Source organism: Vipera berus (assembly GCF_964194415.1).
Source record: "Vipera berus genome assembly, chromosome: 2".
In the NCBI taxonomy this organism is placed as follows: domain Eukaryota; kingdom Metazoa; phylum Chordata; class Lepidosauria; order Squamata; family Viperidae; genus Vipera; species Vipera berus.
This window is the reverse complement of record NC_138203.1, coordinates 179,341,900-179,358,569: the sequence shown is the minus strand read 5'-3', so window position 1 is coordinate 179,358,569 and position 16,670 is coordinate 179,341,900. Positions and strand designations below refer to the sequence as shown.

The following is a 16,670-nucleotide window of genomic DNA, read 5'->3' as shown; positions in this document are numbered from 1 at the left end:
CACTCTGGTCTGATCCAGTAGTCAAAAGGCTAGCTTTGAAGAGAAAATGATCAATCAGTGTAGCCTATAAAGAATATTCTCTTCTGAATGGAGTTGAATGCCTTTGCCAGTTACTGTAGATCGGTCAGTTATAGTCATTGCTGCATTGCTCCGTTGGCCGTGGAGACTCATGCTCCTGTCATCCATTGTCTGATTATAATCAGCTTTTCTCAGGGCTGTCCTTGATATAACATGGACAATATAATTAATGCTACAGAAAAGTGATAGAATACTGAAAGCTTTCAGGAATCAGAGAACTCCAGTCCTGAAAAAGTGGCAGGGGAGATTGCTTTTCTTCTCTGTCCTGAATTCAAGGGCTGATATCGATCAACTAAGAAGTCTTGAGTGACCTGGGGCTTTGCATCTGAAAGGACATTGCTCTTTGGATCTGTCTGCCTTAGTTATGAGATCTCCACTATTATGGGAAATACATTTTCACGTGGGTTTAAATACATTCTTATGTGGCTTTAAGGCTCATCTATTTTTTGAGCATTAACGATAATTAACAGCAATGATGTTTTTTTAAAATTTACCTTACATTATCTGATATGTTTATAGATCAAAATTAATACACTGATAATAAGTATAATAATTCATGATCTTTTTAAAATGGAATAACAATTCCAGTTTCCCTTGCTTTATGCATATTCTGCACTGAGTTGTGGTGGTGCAGTAGTTAGAATGCAGTATTACAGGCTAACCTTGCCATCTGCCAGCAGTTCAATCCTGACTGGCTCAAGGTTGATTCAGCCTTCCATCCTTTGGAAGTCGGTAAAATGAGGACCCGTTGTCAGATCCCCACAGAAACCTATTGCTTTATTTCCAATAGTATACATGCGTTTGTAACCATTTTGAGGGGGGCGTGCCATTCTGTTGGGAGGGGTGATGCTTTGCACTGTCTTGCCACTTTGCCCTTCCCCCAGAAAGAGGAATCCAGCTGAATAACACCACCCTTATCTAAGAGAGGTTTGTGCTTGGAGCCAGAGAGAAATGAAAGCGAGAGAGATCTTGAAGCCAGTTACCAAAACAATATGCCACCTGTGGATTGGCTGGATTTGAAATGGACACTGAGATCCTGGGGGGAGGAGTAATGATTATTACTTTTACTATATTGCTTGCCCGGTCCTCGCCTTGTTTGCCTTGCTATCACTAGTCCCTAATAAAAGTTCCTTTTGAGACAATGTCTGTTTCAAGAGTTCTGCTTTCTTGGGGGCAATATGCTGTGATTATAAATCAGCACTTAGAGAGTGCTGTAAAGCATTATGGAGCTGTATATAAGTCTAAGTGCTTTTGCTATTGCTATTCTCAACTTTGCTATTGATAAATTTTGTCCAAGAATTCATTCCAACTGGGAAAAAAACCTCTACTATGCAATTTGTGCCAGCATAATTTGTATCAAAAGTCTGGAAATGTGCCAAGACTTTTTCTAATGAAAACTGCTTTAATGTTTTCCCACCAAAACCCTTTCTGCCTTTATTCATGCATTTACCTCATTTGTGCATTTTCTCTTCATATTTGCTTACTAGAATCCCATAGCTACCACTGTTACTATGGGGCCAAAACAGTCATCAACTTCTCATCAACCCCCTTTCTCCAAAATGAAAAAGAAAAGGACCCAACAGAGCTGGACATATTACATGGCACAGAAGGTGGTGAAGGATCCTCAGTCTTACAAGATGAACTTTTAAACTGGACAAATCTACTGTGCACAATATAGCAAAAAATGCAAATAATATTAAAAGTGCCATGACAAAGTCTACTTCTTTGTAACCATGTGTATTCAAAACCCAGCTACAGAAAAATGGAGAAAATGTTTACACTGTACAGAGAATATGAGAGAAGGAACAAAATAAGTCTGGGTAATGTGGTGTTTAAAAATAAGGGTCTTAAAAGTTAGGAGCACAACTGTCAATATATTTGAATTATAAAATCAACACTGTGCCTTTCAAACTTCCTCATACTCTGCACAATGTTTTGCTTTATTATTTCCTTTCCTTTTCTGAAATGAAGAGAAGGACGAGGGGTGACATGATAGCAGTGTTCCAATATCTCAGGGGCTGCCACAAAGAAGAGGGAGTCAAGCTATTCTCCAAAGCACCTGAAGGCAGGACAAAAATGGATGGAAACTAACTAAAGAGAGAAGCAACCTAGAACTAAGGAGAAATTTCCTGACAGTTAGAACAATTAATCAGTGGACCAACCTGCCTCCTGAAGCTATGAATGTTCCAACACTAGAAGTTTTTAAGAAGACACTGGACAGCCATTTGTCTGAAATAGTATAGTGTTTCCTCTCTGAGCAGGGGATTGGACTACATGACCTCCAAGGTTCCTTCCAATTATTATTATTATTGATCATCACACAGTCAGCCAGATGTTCAGACTGGATTTGGCATTTTTCTTTACCTATAGAGTCCTTACCAAGGACCTGGGATAGGCAGATATGGATGTTGATGGTATTACAGATATCGTCACAGGATGGAAGGAGTTCCTAGTAAGGCCTCTTTTGCAATTGACTTATGGCGAATTTGTCAATTCCAATGGTGTTCAAATGGTGCTCCAGTTGTTTTGGAATTGCACCCAAGTGCCTATTACTATTGGTACTACCCTTGCTTGCCTTTGCCACAGTCTTTCTATTTCTATGTCTTTGTATTTTGTTATCTTCTCCAGTTCTTTCTCGTCTATTCTGCTGTCTCCAGGCACTGCCATGTCCACTATCCAGACTTTTTTGTCTTTCTTATTGACAAGTGTTAAGTCCGGGTTGTTATGTTGCAGGTGCTTGTCTGTTTGAATTCTGAAGTCCCAGAGCAGTTTAATTTTATCATTTTCTATGACTTTCTCTATTTTATGTTCCCACCAGTTCTTGCTTTCAGGCAAATGATATTTCTTGCAGATCTTCCAATGCACCATTGTTGCCACTTTGTCATGCTGCTGTTTGTAGTCACTCTGTGCGATCTTCTTTCAACAGCTTACCAGGTGGTCCACTGTTTCTTCAGCTTCTTTGCATAGGCGGCACTTACTGTCTGTTGCTGTCTTCTCAATTTTGACTTTGTATGCATTTGTCCTTAAGGCTTGCTCTTGTGCAGCCAGAATTAGTCCCTTGGTCTTTTTCTTCAATTTTCCTGCTCTTAGCCATTGCCAGGTCTTGTTATTATCTGCTTTCCCAGCTATTTTTTAATGTACTGGCTATTATTATTATTATTATTATTATTATTATTATTATTATTATTATTATTATTATTATTATTATTATTATTATTATTATTATTATTATTATTATTATTATTAACACAACCCTAGCCTAAAGCGGGGGAACCTGCATTTAGTTGTATGGGGAAAATATTTTTTTCCTTTTCCTGAAAGCATTCTGGATGTCTTAGAAGTAACACTTAACACAACTACACCAGGGGTCCCCAACCCCTGTCCATGAACCTGTACTGGGCTGCAGCATGCCAGCAACCGGTCCGCACAAACAAGCAAAGCCCCATCCGTGGGATGCAGGCAGCACACAGAACCACACCTCCTCCGGTCCATGGAAAACCTTTTCTCCAGGGAACCGGTCCCAGGTGCCCAAAAGGTTAGGGACCTCTGAACTACACTACTGTATATAGAATTGTGGATAAACACAGAGCATTGGATTGATCGCAGTTACCATGAATACTGATATTAGCCTTGTCTTCTTTCTCTCTCTCCCCCAAATACTTTTACAGCAAGCAATTCTATAAGAATTCAGTGTTTTATACCAGTAAAATTTTCATGTTTGCAGAGAGTGTCATCAGCTACTGAGCCCCTGCAATGCAGGCTTTTATTAATTCTGTAAATAACAGCAACACGGAACCATCGATAGAGCTTCCTTGTTCATAATCTTCAGAAAATTAGCATTTCGGTGACTCTCGCTGTAATCTCCCAGAAAGCAGAATTCCACCCTCACAACATAAATGCACTAAAGGAAAAAGGAATGGTTTCAGGCTCTTTCTTTAATTTTCTCCAAAATAAAAATCAATCGTGGCAACACCCCCACCATACCCACCACTTAAGCTTCTCTAGGTTCTTTTCTCCGTGTTAAGTTGTGTGAAAGCCAACCGATATTGAAACGCTTGATGAGTGAGAAGAAGGAGGTCAGAGGGAAACTTGGAAACTTTGTCTTCCATTTAGCAAGACAAAAGAAATTCATGCAATATTACCGATAGTCCCTTGAGGGCAAATAGTATTCCATATGAGAGCACAGCAATATGAGCACTACTCCTTCCCCCAACAACAACCATGAAGAAGGACACAGCCAAAGTTCAGCCATGGCTCTGCTCAGTTCTCCTCATGCCACTCTCTTCCTTTTGGAGCCCCCTGTTAAGATCCTTAACTTCAGAATACAATCGAGGAAGCAAGATTCATGTGGATTTTCTTTAATAATAAACCTTTATTGTCAAAGTACAACATGTGTACATTGAGATTAGCTGAGCCTCCCCCCGTGCTCTCTCCCCCCAACACACAGTGACAACATGTGAGTTTTAATGTAAAGATTTAGGGTTAGAGGAGAGAATCTTAAGAATTGAGAGAGGAACCTTCCAGCCTTTGTCTGTTAGTGAATTCATGAGGGAAGGGTCTCTTTGAAGCTTTTTCCTGGCCTGTTTGCATGATGGGCTAAGAATCTAACTATTTTTCTTTTTACATATAATTTTTTTAAAAATCCCATTTATATCCCGCCCTTCTCCGAAGACTCAGGGTGGCTTACAATCTAAGAAGCACAAATCAATGTGCTTAGAAATAGCCTTCATTCTATGTATATGCCTGCTTATTAGGGCTTTCCCCCCCCCCCCAAGCGGCATTATTACAAAGTCAGCTTATTGCCCCCAACAATTTGGGTCCTCATTTTACCTACCTCGGAAGGATGGAAGGCTGAGTCAACCTTGAGCCTGGTGGGACTCGAACCTGCACTAATTGCAGGCAGCTGGTGTTACTTAAGGAGGCATTAGCCCACTGCTCCACCAAGGCTCTTTTAGGAATGATCTTTCCCAGCTGCTGCAAGTTCTGTCTAGTTGTAGTACTTTCTCTCTCTCAGCCTCAGCATAATGTCTCGTATTTTCTTTTCTCCATTCCTTCTCCTTGCCCCCTCCCCAAGAAAAAGTTTTCCCTTGGCAAAGAAGCATGGGGTAGAGATAGCAGAGGGTTCCATATAAAAAGAAAAATTTTAAATGCTAGGAACTTAGGTGGGAAACAAGGATCTGAGCAAGGGAACAGAGGACTTGCCTACACAGATCCCGTGATTCCTGGTAGAGAGAGAAAATAAAATAAAATATAAAGTACAGGTAGTCCTTGACTTACAACCTTTCATTTAGTGATGGTTCAAAGTTCCGACGGCACTGAAAAAAAAGTGATTTATGACCTTTTTTCACACTTACTATTGTTGCAGCATCCCCATAGTCATGTGATCAAAATCTGGGCACTTGGCAACTGGCATGTATTTATGACAATTGCAGTGTCCCAAGGTCATGTGATCACATTTTGCAACCTTCTAACAAGCCAAGTCATTGGGGAAGCCAGATTCACTTAGCAATCATGTTTCTAACTTGACAAGTGCAGTGATTCACTTAACAACTACAGCAAGAAAAGTCGTAAAATAGGGCAAAACTCACTTAACAACTGTCTTGCTTAGCAACAGAAATTTGGACTCAGTTGTGGTCATAAGTTGAGGACTACCTGTGAATCATTTTTAGCCAAAGATACCATTGGTATTTTGAAGAGGTGTCCACTGCCCAAAATTGAGTCCTTTCTCTTTTCTGAAGCTAAGTAACCAAGCTGGGCATTCCACCTTGTGAGGAGTGCAATAAAGTGCTCTGAAGTCTACCTCTGGAAGGGAGCTGTAATGTATTGGGCTTTGTCTTGTTAAGGGAACATCAGAACACTACAGCTGCTGTGCTAACTCTGCGGAGCAATTGGACTCTGGGGTGGGCCACCCTGGAAGGGCCCGCCAGAGAATTCCGAGTCAACCAGACTTGCTTGAACTTACGGACACTGGTCTACCCAGCCCGGCGGGCAAGCTGGTAGGCCAGGAAGTGCCTGGGTCTCCCAGGCATTCCATGAGGGTTCGCAAGCCTCCTGCATATTTACAAGATTTTGTTCTGAAATAACTGAGCTATGATTTTGTCTGTGTCATTATTATGCTGCTAGCTAGGGGACCCTCTGTATTAGCCAGTATGGAAAAACGTGTATATTGCACATTACTGTTGTACCTCTGTAAACTCACACTGCTGTAATCATTCTCATTGTTGTTATAATGTTTGTACATTCTAGGGGGGAGGGGTGTAATGTATTGGGCTTTGTCTTGTTAAGGGAACATCACTGGGTTAATTGCTGGTAGGTTGTTTAAGCAGGGAAGCCTCGCTAACGGCTCCCAGCTCCTCAGACAACACGTCTCCAGTGCCGCCATTGGCTGCCTCTAGGGTGGCAATAGGTTACCAGGGTATAAATTGCTGCATTCGCAGCCCTGTTTCTCAGTTCAGTTCCTGCAAGCAATAAACAATGATCTTTTCTGAACTCACTCGCCTCATCATTGAAACCATGAACCCAGTATCTAACTAACAGGAGCAATTGGTTAGATCAGTTGTGTTTGTGTGTTTGTGTGTCATACTTTCAATGTCTGAAAATGGTTTCCTTGATTGCATTTGCAGTCATAACCCAGAGAGCTTTTTTAGGACAATTGCCTTCTTCCTCCACCCTTTGTTCCACTGGGCCTTCTATGCTTTCAATGTATTTGTGGCTGATGGAAATTCTGATGAAGATTTGTTTTGCTTCATTGTATTTTCAGGCCAGGCAACAGAAGCCTTACTTGCTAAAGGCCCACTGGTCAAGTACATGTTAAAAACAAGCCTATCAAAGAAAGAACAAAAAGCAGGGACTTGGCCAGAACAAACATATCTTTCTCCTGAAGCTTGAATAAACAAACTACTGTATTGGTCTTCAATGTTTCAGAAAAGGAGGAATCCAGAAAAAAAGAAGACAATTCTATGCATCCTCTTTGTTTTTGTGGATGATGATCTCCATACAATAATCTGAAGGAGATAAAAAAATCTTGTTCTGGCATTAAGAGTAAATCACAACAGCAGATAATAGGCAGTGCAAGCACAGTAGGTTTTTTTGTTTTTTGTTTAGTAAATAACTACTGCTGGTTTGCTTTTTTTTTAAATGAACATTTATATATACTGAACCTCAGCTGTATTGAAACAAATTGTCAACTGACTCCACCTTTACCCTTAGCATTAATTAGTTGCTTCTGAGCTAGATCTCTCAGAACAGCTATTGAAATATAAAAAGCACATTCAACTCTAACTTAAAGCATACACACCTATCTAATGAATCTGGTGGAAGCAAAATTGTTTTTTGCTGAGTGATGAAAAGAAGAAAGATGTGGAGTCATGTGGAATATATCAGGGGACAGAATTCCTGAGGGACCAGGAAGGTGACCTGCCTTTAGGTTATTGCCACTATAACTCAGTCCATCCACCTTCCTATTGCATATCTTTGCATGCATTTTTCCTCTTTTAATAACAGAGGACGACTATTCTTGGTAATAGTATACTTGACATATTTGGTAAGGTTAATAAACACAAGCCCATTTGCATTATAATGAAATAACTGCTAGACTACAGAACATGGGTGTGCAATTTTTAATGCTTGAAAGCTCATGTTACATTCATGTCTATCTGTTTTGCCATGTTCTCTATGTTCTGTGGCTTCCTGACCTGTATATAGGTTTCTCCTAAGGACAAACAGATGTTCTGGGACTCACATTTTTCTAAGCACTTTCCACACCGACATCCTTTAGCTTTCTCAATTATACAGAGTACATCAGAAATAAATAAAAATTAAAAATAAAGTTCTGGATTATACTCTTAGAAAAATTACTTTTAAAATATAGTTAAAACCCTCAGAGAATGACACTGAGATGAGAAGCATAATGAGAAGGTAGCTTTTGAGGCTGAAAACAAATAATGTGGGAAGCACCTGGGATGAATGTGTTGTAACTATATTTACCCTGAAAGAAAAACATGAGAAATAGCACATCAGGCTCCTTCTGTTGGTAAATTGTATCTTTCAGCAGAACTTCCTGATGTTCAGAACAGTGATTTAGTGCTGCTTCTAGAGATCAATATCTGGTAAATTTGGAGATGCTTGAAGTTTAAGCTTTTGATTTATCTGTTGGATAAATTATCCCCATCTACCAAATTGTTTCCTTCATTGCATTAAACAGGAACCATCTGGTGTCCTACTTTTCATCTCAATTCTGCTTCTGTTATGTACATTAAAAAGTTAAAGGTGGAATAGCCAAAGGCCACTCCCTTTGGAGTTGCCCAGGCCAATTACCCCAAGTATCTCTGGAAAAAATGTGCCTTTTAATATAGTTATATAGATAATACTAATGTTTGCATATTGATCGTATCTTTTTCTCTCCATTCTATTGCCTACCTTTTGGCTCATTTTGTTAATTATTCTAGATATTTGCTGATATTTAATAAACATCAAGTTATATTTTTACTCGCTGAACTACATGGTAAGTGTGCTTGCTCTGATCTGGATGTAGAGATTGATTGGGAGTGTGTTGTATGCAACTGCTATAAACTAGAAATTACAGTACTGTAATTTTCCAACCTTAACTGTGGGCTCCCTAGGAAGCCATAGTGGAGGAAACACTCGGGCTGGACTTTAGTAATCTGAAGATTATGCATGAGCCAAAACTATCTGACTTAATGCAACAGATATTCACATTTTACTCATATTTAGTATGACTCTTTTTTAGATCCAAAATGTTTTAAAGGTGTGTGTTTAAACAATAGTTTGGTGCTCCTGATTTATGTTGCTCTGATCTTTCAAGAACTTTTTTGTATCTTGTTAAGTCTCTCTTCCTGTGTAAATGCTATATTGTTGGCCATCTAGATTCACTCAATGGTTTGAGGAAATTTTAGAAATCCCAGAGAAACTCTTCTTTGCTTAGTTCATTAGCCTTTAAAGAAATAGACTAACAGGTGTGACAAGAGAATATGAACCAGAATGAAGCGTAGGGAGCATCTATTTCCTCACTGTGATATCCTCCAAATCTTGCAGGGAAAAACTCCTATCATCCATGGCTAATTTTCTATTGTGTGTATTGATTAGTATGATAAGAATTGTAGCTTAACATATCTAGAAGACATGAAACTCAGGACAATTGGATTAAAATATATGTCTGATGCTGATAAGAATCAGGTCTGAATCCCCCCCATTCAACCATGAAATTCAAATTGAGCCAATTTCTTTAGAAAGAGTACAGAGAAAAGCAACAAAGATAATTAGGGGACTGGAGGCTAAAACGTATGAAGAGCAGTTGCAGGAATTGGGTATGTCTAGTTTAATGAAAAGAAGAACTAGACATGATAGCAGTGTTCCAATATTTGAGGGGCTACCACAAAGAAGGGGGGGGTGTCAACCTATTCTCCAAAGTACCTGAAGACAGGCAAGAAACAATGGATAGAAAGTAATCAAGGAGAGGACCAACCTAGAACTAATGAGAAATTTACTGACAGAACAATTCATCAATGGAATGACTTGCCTCCAGAAGTTGGAAATGCTCCAACACTGGAAGTTTTTAAGAAGAGTCTGGACAACCATTTGTCTGAAATGGTATAGGGTTTCCTGCCTGAGCAGGGGGTTTGATTAGAAGACCTCCAAGGTCCCTTCCAACTCTGCTGTTTTGTTGTCTCAATCTAATATATTTTACAATTTTGTTTCAGAAAGAGCCCTCTAGAAAATAGAAATGAAGATAATAATAACTACTACCTGAATTCAGGGAGAATTTGGTAGAAGATTTGACCCTACTGATATACCCTTGGAGGAAGACAAGTGGAGGTATGTCACACATAGAAGGAAACACAATACTCAAAGAAAGAAGCAGCACACAACTAACAAACCCCTTCTGCCTAATCCAACCCAATCAGAAACAGCTCAAGTAAAACTGAGCAATCGATTTTTCCCCTTACATGGAAACATGCAGACCCACAACACCCCCTTAAAGAAAACATGCAGATGCCTAGCAAAGAAACAACTTCAAATATCCCTAAAAAAGTCACTTCAAATATCCCTAAAAAGTCACATCACCAAACACACAAGAGACAAACAGAAAAGTACCCCAGACTGCAGGCCCCCCCAAAAAAGGAAGGTGAGTGTTGGTAATAGGAGATTCTAACCTCAAAGGAATGGAATCATTCATCTACAGACCGGACATACAATCCAGAGAGGTATGTTGTCTCCCTGGAGCAAAAATCAAAGATGTGGCTGAGAACATAACCAAAATAATTAGGCCTACTGATTACTACCCTTTCCTCCTTCTCCACATTGGGATGAATGACACAACAAAGAACGTGGGTACAATAGTGAGAGATTACAAATAACTAGGTAATAAAGTTAAGAAGCTAGGAGCACAAGTAGTGTTCTCATCTGTACTCCCAATGAAAGGCCAACACCCAGTGAGGGAAAAAAGAATTCTAGAAATAAACCATTGATTAAAGGGTTGGTATCGCCAAGAAAACTTTGGTTTCCTGGATCATGGACTGCATTTCCTACACGAAGGACTCCTGGGAAGGGATGGGCTGCACCTCACGAAAACAGAGAAAAATGTACTCGGAAAAAGATTGGCCCAACTCATCAGGAGGGCTTTAAACTAAAATTGAGGGAGGAGAGTGACCAATCTTTAGAATCTCTAGAACCCAAAACCAATCATAAATCCCAGAAAACAAATCAAACAATGAAATAGGCAGAGATGAGAAAAAAGAAAAACCCAAACAACAATCAGGAAATGCAGGTAACATGTTCACGAACAGTCATAAAAGTCTTAAATGCTTATATACAAATGCTCAAAGCTTGGGGAACAAACAGGGCGAACTAGAAGCAATAGTACATGAGGGAGGGTATTACATAGTTGGTATAACAGAAACCTGGTGAGAAGAAACCCATGAATGGAATGGACTGATGGATGGATACAAATTGTTCAGAAGAAACAGGTCTACAAAAAGAGGAGGTGGAGTTGCACTCAATGTAAGAGAACACTACATATCTACCGAAATGCACATGAGCTGACTTTACAAACTCAGAGAGAACCCAGGAATGATCCCATGGATGAAAATCCTAAAACAGAAAACAACCCAAGAAGCATGGGAAACTCTGAAAAATGCAATCATAAAAGCCCATACCAGCACAATTCCACTGAAAAAGAAAAACAAGAAATTCAAGAAGTCAGCATGTCTGCACAAAGATCTCTCTGACAAACTGAAAGACAAAAAGGACAAATACAAAAAATGGAAAGAAGGGCACATAACTAAGGTCGATTATCAGTAGACAGCCAGAACATGCAAAGATGAAGTCAGGAAAGAAAAGGCTCAGAATGAACAAAGACGTGCAACAGAAATCATGGATAATAATTAAAAAATTCTTCCAACATATTAACAACAAGAAAAAAGTCAACGAAACTGTAGGTCCACTAAAGAGAGAAGATGGCAAGGATATAACAGGCAACAGGGAGAAAGGAGAGCTACTTAACTCATACTTCGCATCAATCTTCACACAAAAAGAAACTATAGCCCAACACACCAAAAAAACCACTGCAAAAGACAAATTAAAAACAAAAATTAAAATAAGCAAGAAAATGGTAAGAGAACACCTATCCGACCTTGACGAATATAAATCACTGGAGCCTGACAGATTACATCTCAAAGTTCTGAAGGAGCTGGCAGATGTTATCTCAGAACTATTGCACTATATCTTTCAAAAATCCTGGAGCAATGAGAAAATACCTGAGGATTGGAAAAGGGTTGCTGTGGTTCCCATCTTCAAGAAAGGGGAAAAAATGGACCTAGGAAACTACAGTTTAATATCAATACCTGGGAAGATCCTAGAAAAGATAATCAAATAACAGATCTGTGAACAACCAGAAGCAAACAAAGTTATAACTGGTAGCCAGCACGGGTTTGTTAAAAACAGATCATGCCAAACCAATCTTATTTCATTCTTTGACAAAGTGACTAAACTAATAGACCAGTGAAATACTGTGGACGTAATATACTTAGACTTTAGTAAAGCATTTGATAAAGTAAATCACAATCTACTCCTTGGTAAGCTAGAAAAAGGTGAAATAGACAACATCACCACCAAATGGATTTGTAGCTGCTTGGCAAACCGTACTCAATGAGTAGTCCTCAATGGCACTACATCCACATGGAGAGAAGTAAGCAGTGGGGTACCACAAAGTTCTGTCTTAGGCCCGGTATTCTTCAATATCTTCATCAATGACTTAGATGAGGGAATTGAAGGGGAACTCATCAAATTTGCAGATGACAACAAACTGGCAGGAGTAGCCAACACCTCAGAAGACAAACTCAGGATCCAAAAAGATCTTGGCAAACTGGAACAATGGGCTCTTTCCAACAAAATGATTGGACAAGACCTGTTAGAGGGACCTTGGAGTCCTAGTGGACGATTACTTAACCATGAACCAGTAGTGTGCAGCAGCAACCAAAAAAGCTAATACAATCCTGGGTTTGTATAAACAGAGGCATAGAATCAAAACCACGTGAGGTATTTTTATCGCTTTATAAAACCCTAGCAAGACTACACATGGAATACTGCAGCCAATTTTGGTCACCATATCATAAAAAAGATGTTGAGAGTTTGGAAAAAATTCAGAGAAGAGCAACTGAGATGATCAAAGGCCTGGAGACTAAAACATATGAAGAACGGCTGCAGGACTTGGGTTTGGCTAGTCTAAAGAAAAGAAGAAATAAGGGAGACATGATAGCAGTAGTCTAGTATTTGAGGGGCTGCCACAAAGAACAGGGGGTCACATTATTCACCAAAGCACCAGAGGGCAAGATAAGAAATAAGGATTGGAAACTGATCAAAGAGAGAAGCAAACTGGAATTAAGGAGAAACTTCCTGACAGTGAGGACAATTAACCAGTGGAACAGCTTGCCTCCAGAAATTGTGGGTGCTCCATCACTGGAGATTTTTAAGAAGAGGCTAGACACTCACTTGTCTGAGGTGGTATAGGTCCTCCTGCTTGAGCAGGGGGCTGGACTAGAAGACCTCCAAGGTCCCTTCCAGCTCTATTCTATTCTATTCTATTCTATTCTATTCTATTCTATTCTATTCTATTCTATTCTATTCTATTCTATTCTATTCTATTCTATTCTATTCTATTCTATTCTATTCTATTCTATTGGCATCTCTATAAATTTTGCATTCTTCCATGAGGAATGATGGGTCAGTGAAAGCACCCGTTGTGGGGCTGTTTGGCAGGTTCTAAATGGACATCAGCCTTGCCTCCAATTAAACGTTAAGATGCTTTGTCTTGGGAAGATGGGCAGAAAATGATAGATGGTAGAAGTCTTCTTTGGAGCAAAAAGGAAATAGCATTTCAGACTGTTCTACTACTCAGTGAGCTTCTTTAATAGAGAGAATCATGCTGCAGCAGGACAGTAGCCCACCAATGTAAGATATTTCAGGTATCTGATTCAATAAACCAAGAAGAGAACCAAATTGGTTAGAGCTGTTCATACTGAAGACAAATTGATGCAATAAAGAAGTGGTATTTCCTGCAGTCTTCCAATTTCAAGACAAACAGAATCAGCTGAACAAATCTCTATACAGCCTGTTTTCAGAGAAACAAGCAAAAGCAAGCACAGCAATTGAAAATTTTCCATTCTTTGTAGAAACAGGGAATCAAACAGAAATGGGTCCTGAATCTATATCATCCTAGAAAATTACATTCTGTTTGAAGCTTGCCCAATTATGTAGTGAATATATTCATCTAATAATATAACAAGGAGTAACAAATTATTCTACTGATTTTATTTGATGAGTTACCAAATGGCTTGTTTGATTAATGGTGTGGGCTAACTCATCTTATTCACTTGTTGATAATTCATTTTTCTTGACACTTTCATATTAGTTTGGCTTCTGAAATAGCAGTCTAATATTGTCAAGTAGCATCTGCTGACAGCAACGGGCTTTGTAATTAAAGATGCAACACTCCATCTCTGGGGAGTTCTCTTATTGACATGCATTCTTATAGTTCAGGTGGATTAATGGAAAGACCTCCTCAAACTGACCTTGACTTCTGGTAACTATATGAACAGCACTTGTTTATGTAATCAGAATGGTGCCAGCATGGAAATGGTTTGTCCTTGTTGTCTAAGATTTTTATGATTTCCCAGTCTAGCCTGCAGCTCTGATGTTGCTAGATATTTGCTAGATCCTAATGTTAATCTGGGTCAATTCTGCTTAACGCTTATGTCCAACAAGGATCTCAAATATTCTCCACTTGAATACATCTCCAGTACCATAACAAAGCCCCTGCTCCACAAACAGGTCATCTATCTATAAGCTAACTTTGCAAGAACCTCACTAGGTTACTACGCTATGTTTATTCAGTTCCCTATTTGTTTCTAGGCCCCCCCTTCCCGCCTTAATACTAGAACAGCTGAAGGTCCAGCTTCATCTTATAAAACTGCTTCTGCATTTTGGTTTTAGAGGAGGTCCTGAAGTATTTTCTAGAATTTGATTTGTGATTTTATATGACATAGAGCCTTTTTGTAGTTGTATATTAATCCCGAGTGCCGCGTAACAGAGTGAGCGCCTGTTACTCATCCCAGCTTCTGCCAACCTAGCAGTTCGAAAGCACGTAAAAATGCAAGTAGAAAAATAGGGACCACTACAGCGTTCCGTGCGCCTTTGGCGTCCAGTCATACCGGCCACATGACCACGGAGACATCCTCGGACAAGCGCTGGCTCTTTGGCTTTGAAATGGAGATGAGCACCGGCCCCTAGAGTTGGAAATGACGAGCACACATGTGCAGGGGAACCTTTACCTTTTTTATTAATTGTGGAATGTATTGCTTTGGGTTGATATCCTTCATGCGTTTATGTGCCAGCTTAAGATTCTTTTGTTCTATTGTTTTTAGTTGAGTATACTGGAATAATTACATTTTACTTTTTCCTGGGTACCATACTTTTCTTTTAAGTTAATTTGTTTTTATAATTTAGTAATAGTAAATTTTATATATTCACTATTCTAGGGACTATTAGAAAAGAGCTAAAACAGGTATAATTCCAGAAAAAAATGATGAACAAAATGTATATTTAACATTACATGTATTAACAGCAGTGAGGATTGTATTTGCTCAGCACTGGAAAAATGAAAAAAAAAACATTTGATGAAGAGATACTCAAGAAAATACTGGACTGTGCTGAAATGGATAGACTTACATTGAGAATCAAAGAAAAAGAAGACAGACAATATTTTCAAACATGGAACTTATTTTATCAGTGGCTGGAAAAATGAAATAGAGAGTAACAAGTTAACTTCTATTACTAAGCAAAAAATTAACCCAGACAACACTTTGTTCATTAAGCACTAATGAATTGTAATAATAGAAAATTAATAAAGTACTTTAAAAACAAAGAAAAGAGCTAAAACACAGGATACATAAAACCTGTTAAATAATTTTAAACATGAAACAACTGGACTTAGTTGTTTCCTTCAAGAGAAGAGAGAAGAGCTGATGCAACAGAAAGAATCTCTCTGACCTTAGGCTACTTTAAATAAGTAAATAAAATCCTTGCTGTCCAGGTATGTTAAGCAGAAACATGCAGGAGAAAAGATGACCAATAGGCTTAAAAATCACTCCCTGCAGGCGTCAATGAAAATGCAGTTGTGATTATAGTAGAGAAAGAAGGCAGATGTGTCTTTGGAATGGTGGCGGGATGTCAAAATGACAATGCAGCATGTTCAGTAGCTGAACTATTAATTATCCAGACACCTACCAAGAGTCACTCTGTGAAACTTCAAAAGCAAGTTTTAGTTGACAAATATGTTTGTAAGTGACAGCATTCGCTAATGAGCAAATCAATAGAAAATGCTGAGGATTTCTGGAAGCAGCTAATGAGCCCTGCGACAGACATTCATAATGCAGAAAGTCATTTGTTCCTGTGTCGCTATCCTTTTGAAGTCTGGCAGATCTGACCCAGGTCAGAATGAAATGGGAATGGAATAGATGTAAAAAAGATGTTGGAAAAAGTGCAGAGAAGAGCAACAAAGATGATTAGGGGACTGGAGGCTAAAACATATAAGGAACAGCTGCTGGAATTGGGTGTGTCTAGTTTAATGCAGAGGGAGGACATGATAGCAGTGTTCCAATATCTCAGGGGTTGCCACAAAGAAGAGGGAGTCAAGCTATTCTCCAAAGCGCCTGAAGGCAGGACAAGAAGCAACGGATGGAAACTAACCAAGGAGAGAAGCAATCTAGAACTAAGGAGAAATTTCCTGACAGTTAGAACAATTAATCAGTGGAACAACCTGCCTCCAGAAGCTGTGAATGCTCCAACACTGGAAATTTTTAAGAAGAGACTGGAAAGCCATTTGTCTGAAATGGTATAGGGTTTCCTGCTTGAGCAAGGGGTTGGACTAGATGACATCCAAGGTGCCTTCCATCATCATCATCATCATCATCATCATCATCATCATCATCATCATCATCATCATCGTCATCATTCAGGAATAGGAATGGGAATGGAATGGAATACTTTATTTGCCCAAGTTAGAAGCAAAAAGAATT

General features: G+C 39.1%; 1 protein-coding gene across 1 annotated transcript in view; it reads right to left on the bottom strand.

Moving 5' to 3' along the window:
- SHISA6 (shisa family member 6) overlaps positions 1-16,670 on the bottom strand; it is a gene marked incomplete at both ends in the record, with an annotated part of 374,071 nt that overhangs the window by 129,212 nt on the left and 228,189 nt on the right. The window lies entirely within an intron of this gene.